Source organism: Ambystoma mexicanum, chromosome 11 (assembly GCF_040938575.1).
Source record: "Ambystoma mexicanum isolate Mex_15411 chromosome 11, UKY_AmexF1_1, whole genome shotgun sequence".
Taxonomy (NCBI): domain Eukaryota; kingdom Metazoa; phylum Chordata; class Amphibia; order Caudata; family Ambystomatidae; genus Ambystoma; species Ambystoma mexicanum.
The window spans coordinates 1,257,966,366-1,257,975,816 of NC_090934.1; positions in this window are offsets into that span (position 1 = coordinate 1,257,966,366).

Consider the following 9,451-nt stretch of genomic DNA (forward strand, 5'->3'; position numbering starts at 1 on the left):
GTTGCCACATTCTGAGGTTTCTCCAGGTTCTTTTATAGTTAGACTGATAAAGAAATTGGGTAAGGTCGGGCCCTAATTGTTGGGTCAGTTTCTCTGCCAGTATCACGTCTCATGCGTAATCTGTTCTGTGCAGCTCACTCTCCTCCCCCCACCTAATGCTGTGTTCCACCAGTTGGAGCACATTTCTCAAATGTACTGTCATCTCTGCCATAGCGCTCAGCGTGACTCTGCAAACCAAAGCTACAAATAGGGGAAGAACAAGTTCAGTACTTGTTTTTTATTGGTCCTTTTTGTAGTTGAAAGAGTTTTGGGTCCTGTAACAGTTAATCTAAAACAGACCGCTATCTTGAAAATTCAACGGACCTTTCACGTCATTTTGTTGAAACCTTCTACTGAGAGAAATAGGCTCGGTGAAGCACCTATTCTGTTGTGCACAGAGAGTTCGGTGGAGGAATATGAGGTGGGAGGAATGCTAGATTCAAAGCTATATAGGAATAGACTGGAATGGTATGACGTCCTTTCGCCGTGGGATGTTTTTTGGCAGGTTTTTTTATGGCAAATTTATTTTTCAAAACAACCCATCAAATTCTTTTGAAAATGGTGGGGTTGGGGGGATCCCCCCAAAAATAATTTTAAAAAATGTGATGGGTTTTTTCAAGAAAAAAAATTGCGGTAAAAGACCCGGCAAAAAACATCCTGCGATGAAATGACATGGAACCACTGGAATATCTTGTCAATTGGAAGGGTTATGGTCCCGAGGAAAAGTCAAGGGAGTTTATTGAAGATATTCATGCTCAACGTTTAGTAGCTAGGTGTAATCGTAAGAACCCAGGCAAGCCGGGTGCTGGGGAGGGGCCTTGCAGGAGCAGTACTGTCGGGTTCACAAGACATCCCATTGTTCCAGGCAGGACTGGGGAGGTACATAAGGTGGGAGGTTGTTTTACTTGTGTTATACAACATTTTAGGTGAAATGAGACTGTGAGCAGGAGTGAATATTAATTGAGGTGGCTATGTCCTTCCTTTCTTTCTTTCCGTAACTATTTCCTTATAGAAAACAAATGGAGCCCTTTCCAAGATGAGGGACAACTGACTGGTGCATTAATCCTTCAATGGAGTAAAGTGGAATCTTTATGAATGCTTCTAACAGCCTCTCATCTGAAGTATTTGAGCAAGCGGGTCCTAATTTGTTTAGTGGCTCGCTATGGGTCCGTTTTGTGACCTAACAGTGTAGCAAACCAGATGTTTCTGAAACTCTGGTGGGAAATTTGATTTCAGTTTTTGGACAAGCTGACAGAGTAGCACTGTTCTGCCAGTCTATGAAGCAGCCTAGGGCAGTTTAGATTGCAGGAACTATTAATAAGGTAAAGTGTCAGGATTAAGCATTACAAGAAGAAACTAGGAAGGCCTATTCTCAGAACGCGATTGCGTTTATTGACAGTTGTGATTGCATGCAAGAAGTGCTAACTGGGAGCTGGCGTATCCAGCTAGCGTGCTATGAGCACATAGTTCCTCGGAGCTGCCGTACCACCGATCTTATCCTGAAGAAATCCTGGGGTATAACCCCATGCAACAACCCTGATTGAAGGTGGCTAGAGGAGGGGAAAACCAGACGCCACGAACAGTGTCCCATGGAGGGGGCAACTTGGAGAGTATGTCGCTGGAATTCATAATGAAAGGGAGAGCGGGAGCAAAGTAAAACCGCTCCCAAGATGGCTGCCTGACGGTACTGAGGAGAAACTGGACACAGCACTACAGTCCGCCCTCACAGATACCAGGAGAGGGCTACAGACACCCCTGCTCGAATTAGGAGAGGCAGTGACTAAGATGGCAGGAGCCCCACACAGACGGGGTGATCCCTTTCCAGCGCACGGAAAGGGCAGCTTATACCATCCCCCAGCCAAGGACGTCCGGGCAGCAGAAGGAGACGGAGCCGCAGGAACGGCTCACAGCGGCATCTGTAGAGGAGAGGAGAGGAGACGAGAGGAGAGGGCAGGAGAGGAGAGGAGAGGAGAGGAGAGGAGAAACGGATCGCGCAACCCAAGTGCCTGTGAGTTGACCCAGATGGAACGCAGCCTCTGCCGCGGCTGTCGTGAGGGATTTGGAAACCGGCATCCTGGTTGCGGATACCACCAAGACCGGCGATGGACGGCTGGGAGAACCGAGAACCCTACAAGACACGGCTCTCGGGCAGAGGAGCAGAAGCAATACGATTACAAGGTGAGCGGGCGTCGCAATACTTGAGACCTTGGCAACCCCCGGGGGAATATACCACACTTAGTTCCGACCCAGCAGACCTGACGAGTAACTACAGGGCCCATAATAAGCTGTCGATATAACAATGGAGAAGGCCCTAGAGAAGGCAGTAGACACCACAGCCTCCCAATTTGCAGCGAGACCCCACTAATTGACTGAGATACATTACCGGGGGCTCCCATGGACATAACATTAGGCCGAGGCGGTGGAGGACCACATAAGTTGATTCATGAAAACACTGGGAGAAGGGGGAGCAGCGAGCCCAGACACTATATCAGGATCATTGCATTGAACTATTGCAACGGTCCTCCACCCCCCCCCCATCAGATGGCGATCCATCTGTGGCGCCTTGGGGAAAATGAAGGCGACACGAAGGAGACAGAAGGAAGTTCCGGATGTAGGACTCGAACAGGGGAGGGGGCAGCTGAAATCAGCACCCATTAGGGGCCAGAAAATGAGTCAATGCTGACGCTTCTGGGGACACAGCTCCAGTCATCACAGACCTGAGGAGGCTCCACATTGTCGGTAGTCAGCAAAGCGGGAACAGGACTGGTGAGGCCCGCTACACTGAAGTAAGATACGCAAGGCAGGAAAAGCACTGCTGTGGATACAAGGTTTGGGGGGGTCAGACTCATAACCACAGCTCAGAGGAATCAGTGGTCAACATGTTCAAGGGGCAACGGATGGAAAAATATACAGAGGCGAGAGACAAGGCACAAAAGCAGGAGGGAATGGATCGGCCTATGGAGGAAAGGGCTATGGGAGGAGGGGGCAGCGGGGTGACCCTGGACTCGTTGATGGAGGCGATTCAGGTTACCTGATCCACCCTGCAGGAGAGCATTAAGGAAGTGCGGGTAGATGTCTCCCTGGTGAGAGCTGACCTCCGTATGCGAGAGGGTCACAGAAGTGGAACAAAGGGTCAGTACAGTGGAGGAAGACATTCAACTCCTTAAAAACAAAGTCGCAGTTATGGTGGGAGGGACCAGAACTCTGGAATCGAGAGCGGAGGATGCAGAGGGCCACTCCAGGCGCTGTAACATCCACCTGGTCGGAGTGCCGGAGAGTGAAGAAGTCCCTGGTGCAGAGCTATTCGTGGAGAACTTTATCCTGAAAGTACTGGGAATTAAAGTACTGTCCAGGTTTTTCACTATGGAAAGGGCACACAAGGTGCCGTGTAGACCCCCACTACCAGGCGCCCCACCGACAGTGATTGTGGCCAAAGTTATGAACTTCGAGGACCGGGATGCCATTCTACAAGAAGCCCGCAGAGTAGGCTTCTATGAGATTGGAAATGTGAAGCTGCGCATCTTTCCAGACTTCACAGTGGAAGTATAATGCCAGAGGAGAACATATGACGCAGTGAGGTGTCGACTTCGCAAACTCAACTTAAAGTACATGATGTTCTTTCCGGCCAAGCTGAAGGTCCTATCAGAGGGAAAGTCATGGTTCTTCACGTCCCTGAAGGAAGTATGCGATTGGTTAGAACCTTCACTGCAAAGTGGGAATCCCCAAAATGGAGAGGGAGGGGGGGGGGTGACACAATCTGGCAGAGGAGACTGACAATGGGGAGGGTGGAGGCATTAACTGTGAGAGGGGTCATTAAGAACTAGTCACCTGGGAATAGAGGAGGAGGATGTATCGGGGGAGGTGCATTTGAGGGGTGGTGACAGGGGTAATATGAACACTGCCCCCACACTTGCACAACACCACTGACTGCTGCCCAAGAGCTGTGGGTAAAAGGTGGGACAGGCAAGTCAAGAGGTCTACGATTTGGGTGAGCTGGGACAGAACCCTGAGGTGAGTTACCCACACACCACAGTTGGGTAGTTTAAGGGGAGGAGGGGGGAAGGAGAATGGGGAGGGGGGAGTTGGGGTGGACGATATACTAAGTTGGGGTTGGTTATCGTTTGGGGGCTAGCTGTAGGATTGGGACGGAAGATAATGGCCTGGGCAACGATAAAACACTGGAAGGCACGATACCGGAAAGGAGACAGCGAGAGGGGAAGGAGGTTGCGAACTGAAGGAATATAGGGTCGAGATGGAAGGAGGCGATACCTTTATTGCTTACCAAGATGGTGGGACAGGGAGGGTTGATAATCGGTACTTGGAATGTTCGGGGGCTAGGATCTAGACAAAAAAACTGAGGGTGGGGGAATTTTTGAAATGTCATGGAATCCAAGTGACTCTGATACAGGAAATGCATATGGGGAAAGAGGATCTGGTGACCCTGGGTAAACTATGGGGGGTGGGGGGGGACAGCTGTTTGGTACGTCTTACTCGTCCCAGGCAAGGGGAGTCCTGATTTGGGTGGCGAGAGGAGTGCCATTACGGGTGGACAAGGTATTGAAGGACGAGATGGGGCGGACAGTGATGGTGGTGGGAATATGGGAAGGATGCTCGATATGTCTGAACACCTACGCGCCGAACGTCGACGATAAGGAATACTTCCTGTCGGCCCTGCACTTGTTTGGGGCTTACAGAGGAGAAATTATATTATGGGGCAGGGACTTTAACTGCCACCTAGACGGACACCTAGACGGGACAGGATGGAGGGGACCTAGCAAAAAACATATGATGGCATCCCTCCACAAGGTAATGGGAGGACCTTGATCTAACCTAGTGGAAATATGGAGGGAGAAACATTGTGAAGATAAAGGTTTCTCACACTATTTGGGGGTGCATGGGTCGTACTCACGTCTGGACTACTTCCTGACGGGAAGGGAACACTACAGACGATTTGAGGACCCAGAGTAGTTAGGGCATACCCTCCCAGATCACTCACCCCTGGTGGTCAAACTACTGGAAAGAGGCGATAGACCCCCACGGCGGTTGTGGCGAATGCAGAGAGACGCACTAAGGGATGGGGCATTCACCAGCGAGTTACGCAAGGGGATTGAGACTTACTTTGAACTGAACGAGGGATCAGTGGACACAATGGGAATGCTCTGGGAGGCTTTCAAGGCAAACATAAGGGGGTTGTGCCTCTCTACTACAGTGTTGATGAGGAAAAGATTGCAGGACACACTGCGCCAAATGGAAAGGCAAGTGGCGGAACTGGATAAGGAGGCGGGGGGGTACTCCGTTGGGAGATAGATTGGTATTATGTATGGAGCTTTACCATAAGACATTGACAGGTCTGACACATTTTGACAATAGTAAACGGGACACCCGACTGCACGGAGAAGGTGATAAGGCAGGGAGACTACTAGCCTGGTTGATTAACAGGGAGGGCCCAAGAAGGGGGATAACCCAAATTAAAACTAAATCAGGGGAGATGTTGGGCACCCAGTAACGGATTAACGGGGCGTTTAGGGAGTTCTATGAAGCTTTATGTACAAGCGAAAATGGGTTTGTGGACATAGATGTGGAAGACTTGATGGACACGATCCGGTTGCCAAAATTAGGGGGGATATGAAGGAAGAACTGGAGGCCCCAATAGAGGAGGGCAACATTAAATGGGCAGTACGTACTATGAGAAAGGGCACATCCCCTGGCAGTGATGGATTCCCCATTGAATTCTATTCAGAATATATAGACCTCCTAGCCCCACAACTCAAACGGGTATATGGCGAGGCATTTAAGAAGCGGATCCTCCCGGAGTCCATGAGGGAGGCGATTAGAACGGTAATTCTGAAGGAGGGGAAGGACCCGCTGGACTGTATGTCATATTGGCCAATTTCTTTATCGAACGTTGATGGGAAAATTCTGGGCAAGATACTGGCAGCCAGATTGGCGGAGTGGCTCCAAAGTTAGTTCACTTGGATCAATGTGGGTTTATTGGGGGCATAAATACAACCGCTAACCTCACCCGTCTCCACCACATCATAGACCAGGTCAAATCCCAAAAACAGGCTCTGGCGGTGGCCTCCTTCGACGTCATGAAAGTGTTCGACTCGCTGGAGTGGAAATGGTTATTTCGAGTGTTGAGGAAATTTGGGTTTGGGGAAAACATGTGTAAACGGTTGGCCTTATTGTACAACAAACCAATGGCAATGGTGAGAACAAATGACTGGGTATCTGGGAAGTGGTAGGTAGGTAGGCAGGGGGATTCGACAGGGCTGTGCGGCATCTCCAATACTTTTTGCCCTTGCTCTGGAACCCTTAGCAGAGTTTCTACGGCAGGAGATGATGGTGGCGGGGACAGAGGTCGGAGGGGTCCAACACATAGTGTCACTATACACGGATGATCTCCTACTATGTTTCTAACCCACTGGAGAACTTAACAGAATTATTGGCGATTTTAAATAATTTTCGCCACATGTCCAGCTACCACATTAACGAGGGAAAATCAGTCTTGTTCCCCCTGGGAGGGCTTCGGGAATGTAGCACACAAGAACTCCCAATGGTAGGGATAAAATGGGAGACGGAGTCCAAGTATCTAGGTATACAAATACCTCAAGAATAGGGGATTCAATATAATTATGGAAAGATGTGCCACTATCCCTGATGGGCAGAGTGGCATTATGTAAAATGGTGATTCTACCAAGATTACTTTCATTACCAATATACCATAAGTGATAAAAAAAGATATTCTTTAAAATGCTAGACGGTAAAGTGGGAGAACTATTATAGAACACAGGGAGAAGAGTGTCCCTATCAACACTACGCAGACCTAGAACAGAAGGTGGGTTAGGTCTGCCGGACTATGCAAAATACTTTATAGCAGCGCAGCTACAGTCGGTGTTGGACTGAGGACAGCCAGGGAGGGAGAGAACCGTGAGGGAACTTTTAGGGAAACTGCCACTACATAGGAAGGGAATCGAACTGCTGTGGAACCCAGTGGGGAACAAGGGGTCGTCAATTGTGTTTGAGGCGGTTAGGGAAACGTGGAAGAAGTATGTTTGGACGAAAGGGCCAGGAGGGCTCTATGATGGTACCTGCCCTGGGGGTAGATCGAAAATTGCAACTGGCAATAGAAAGAGCAGGGGCACAGAGACTTCAAGAAAAAGGGATGTGAGAATGATGGGATGGAATCCCAGACTGGACACGCGTCCGCTGCTACGGGTACTGTTAGAACAAGCGGGGGGGCACAGCTAGGGTCTCGCGCATCTATAGAGCCCTGCGAGAAGGGGACCCAAGACAACACTGAAGGTGAAGGAGAAATGGGAGAGCGACATGGGGTACCAGATCCCGGACAAGGAATTGGAGGCAATATGGGAATCAGTCCGCAAGGTTTAGCTAAACGCTCGATTCCAGCTGATCCAGTTTAATATTATGCACAGGACATGTGACCCTGACAACATTGAAAACAATGAACAATACCCTAGCAGATGTATACCCCAGATGTGGTAGGGGCCCAGTGGGATTCTGTCACATGATCTGGGACTGCAGGGTTATTACAGTTTATTGGAATAAATATATGGAAGAGGTGAACAGGTTAATGGGGTCAAAATTGGAGTGCAACACGAAAGTATGTATCTGGGGGCTCCTCCCAGGGGGGAAAGAAACACAAAACACGTAGTTCAAAGGATGCTGGAGTAAAGGAGAAGCATAAACATGCAGAATTTGTTTCCTTTATTGATTTATCTAATTCCCCTTTGCCTTCCATTGCCCTAGGGTACAACTGATACATTCAACAGTTGTAGACAGGAACCCTGAGAGGGTCTTCGGGCCAGCATCTTCCACAGGATATGATGACTGACACCTGATACACCTCTTGTGTATGTTGAAAGGGTCCTTGTCCCCCTTGATAGGGTCATAACCAAAAGTCTGTCAAAGTAAGTGAAGAATGAGTCTTGCTACAGCATTCTATATGGCTAGGGTGTTGCTGGGGAGTCAAGTGAGGAGTTTCTTTCTTTAGTTCAGCATCAGAACTAGTGCCCAGACTACGGTAGGGTAGTCATCAAGGGAAATGATGAGTCTTTTCTTGTAAGGTGGTGAAGCTGTAGGTTATAGGTTTTCGTGACAGCAGATATGTTATGTGAATTATAGGTAGGGGGTTCAATGGTGAAGCCTAGGGATATGACTAGTGTGAAGAGGGATATGTGTCCTTGACCCATGGGCAAGGTTGGGCATTTCCCTGGGGGGCAGATGAGGAGGTATTCTATTTTGAATGGTTTCAGTTTTAAATGGATGGCCATTCAGGTGGTCATGATCGAGAGACAGTTTCTGATGGCGTGGAGTTCACAGGAGATGGGGATCTTGAAGTACATTTGCGTGCCATCTGGGCATTGGTAAAAGTGGATGTTGTTGGTTCTAAAACTCTGTCAGAGGAATTCAACATAAAGGTTAAACAGGACGAGACATAGGGAAGATCCTTGTGGTGCTCTGTATTTGAATGGGATGGGATTTGGCCGATGGGGGCATGAAGACAAAGTGTTCTGTCAATGAGGAAGGAGGTAAAGATGTCAAGAAAAGTTGGATAGGATGTTTAGGAGGATGGTGTGTTTTAATGGTATTGAATGCTGTGGAGAGGCTGAGGAGAAATAGAAGATCAGTCTAAGAGATGTTCTAGGGGATTCATTCTGATGAAAAACATTAAGCGATCCATTGTCCCTTGTGATTATGTAACCTCTGTGACAATGTATACATATGGCAAAGTTAAAAATGTAAATAGAGTTCATAGATTTTCTTTTATGCAACTGATTGGACAGGTTGTCAGGTGATCTGAAGGTTAAATCCTTTTCCCCGGATTGACAGAGGGTTTCACTAACCAACATGTCCTCACAAGTTTTGAACTTCCACTCCCAGCACATCCCAGTTGTCACCAACCTTAGGTTTTCAATGTGTTTTTGGGACTTTGATTTTCAAGTCCTGCATGGAATGCTTCTTGATACACTCAGTGTCTCAATGACTCTTGGACTCTGGGCTTCAAGTTCCAACCTGCATTTTGTCACTATATATTCAGTTTATCAACGTCTTTTGTGGCATAACAAGCCAACATGTAATTTGTTGCTGTATCCTCTGTTTCGCAGTGGCTTTAGGACCTTGCATGACAAGGCCCAACATGCAGCACTTCTCGTTACATTCGCTCCTTGAGTGCACTGGTAACTTGGAATCCAAGTCTGACCAGGCATCACTTTTTATTATACTCAGGGTCTCAATGGGTCTATGAACCTGGCCTACAGGTTTCCTCTGACAGTTTCCTTTATCTCTGTGACTTCTTTTTTGTCAGTCTCCTCCCCGTGGTTGGGTAAGGGCTTCACCTCCCTGTGCCAGAGTCTGTTTAGTAATTTGCCACACACTTGCAATCAATGTC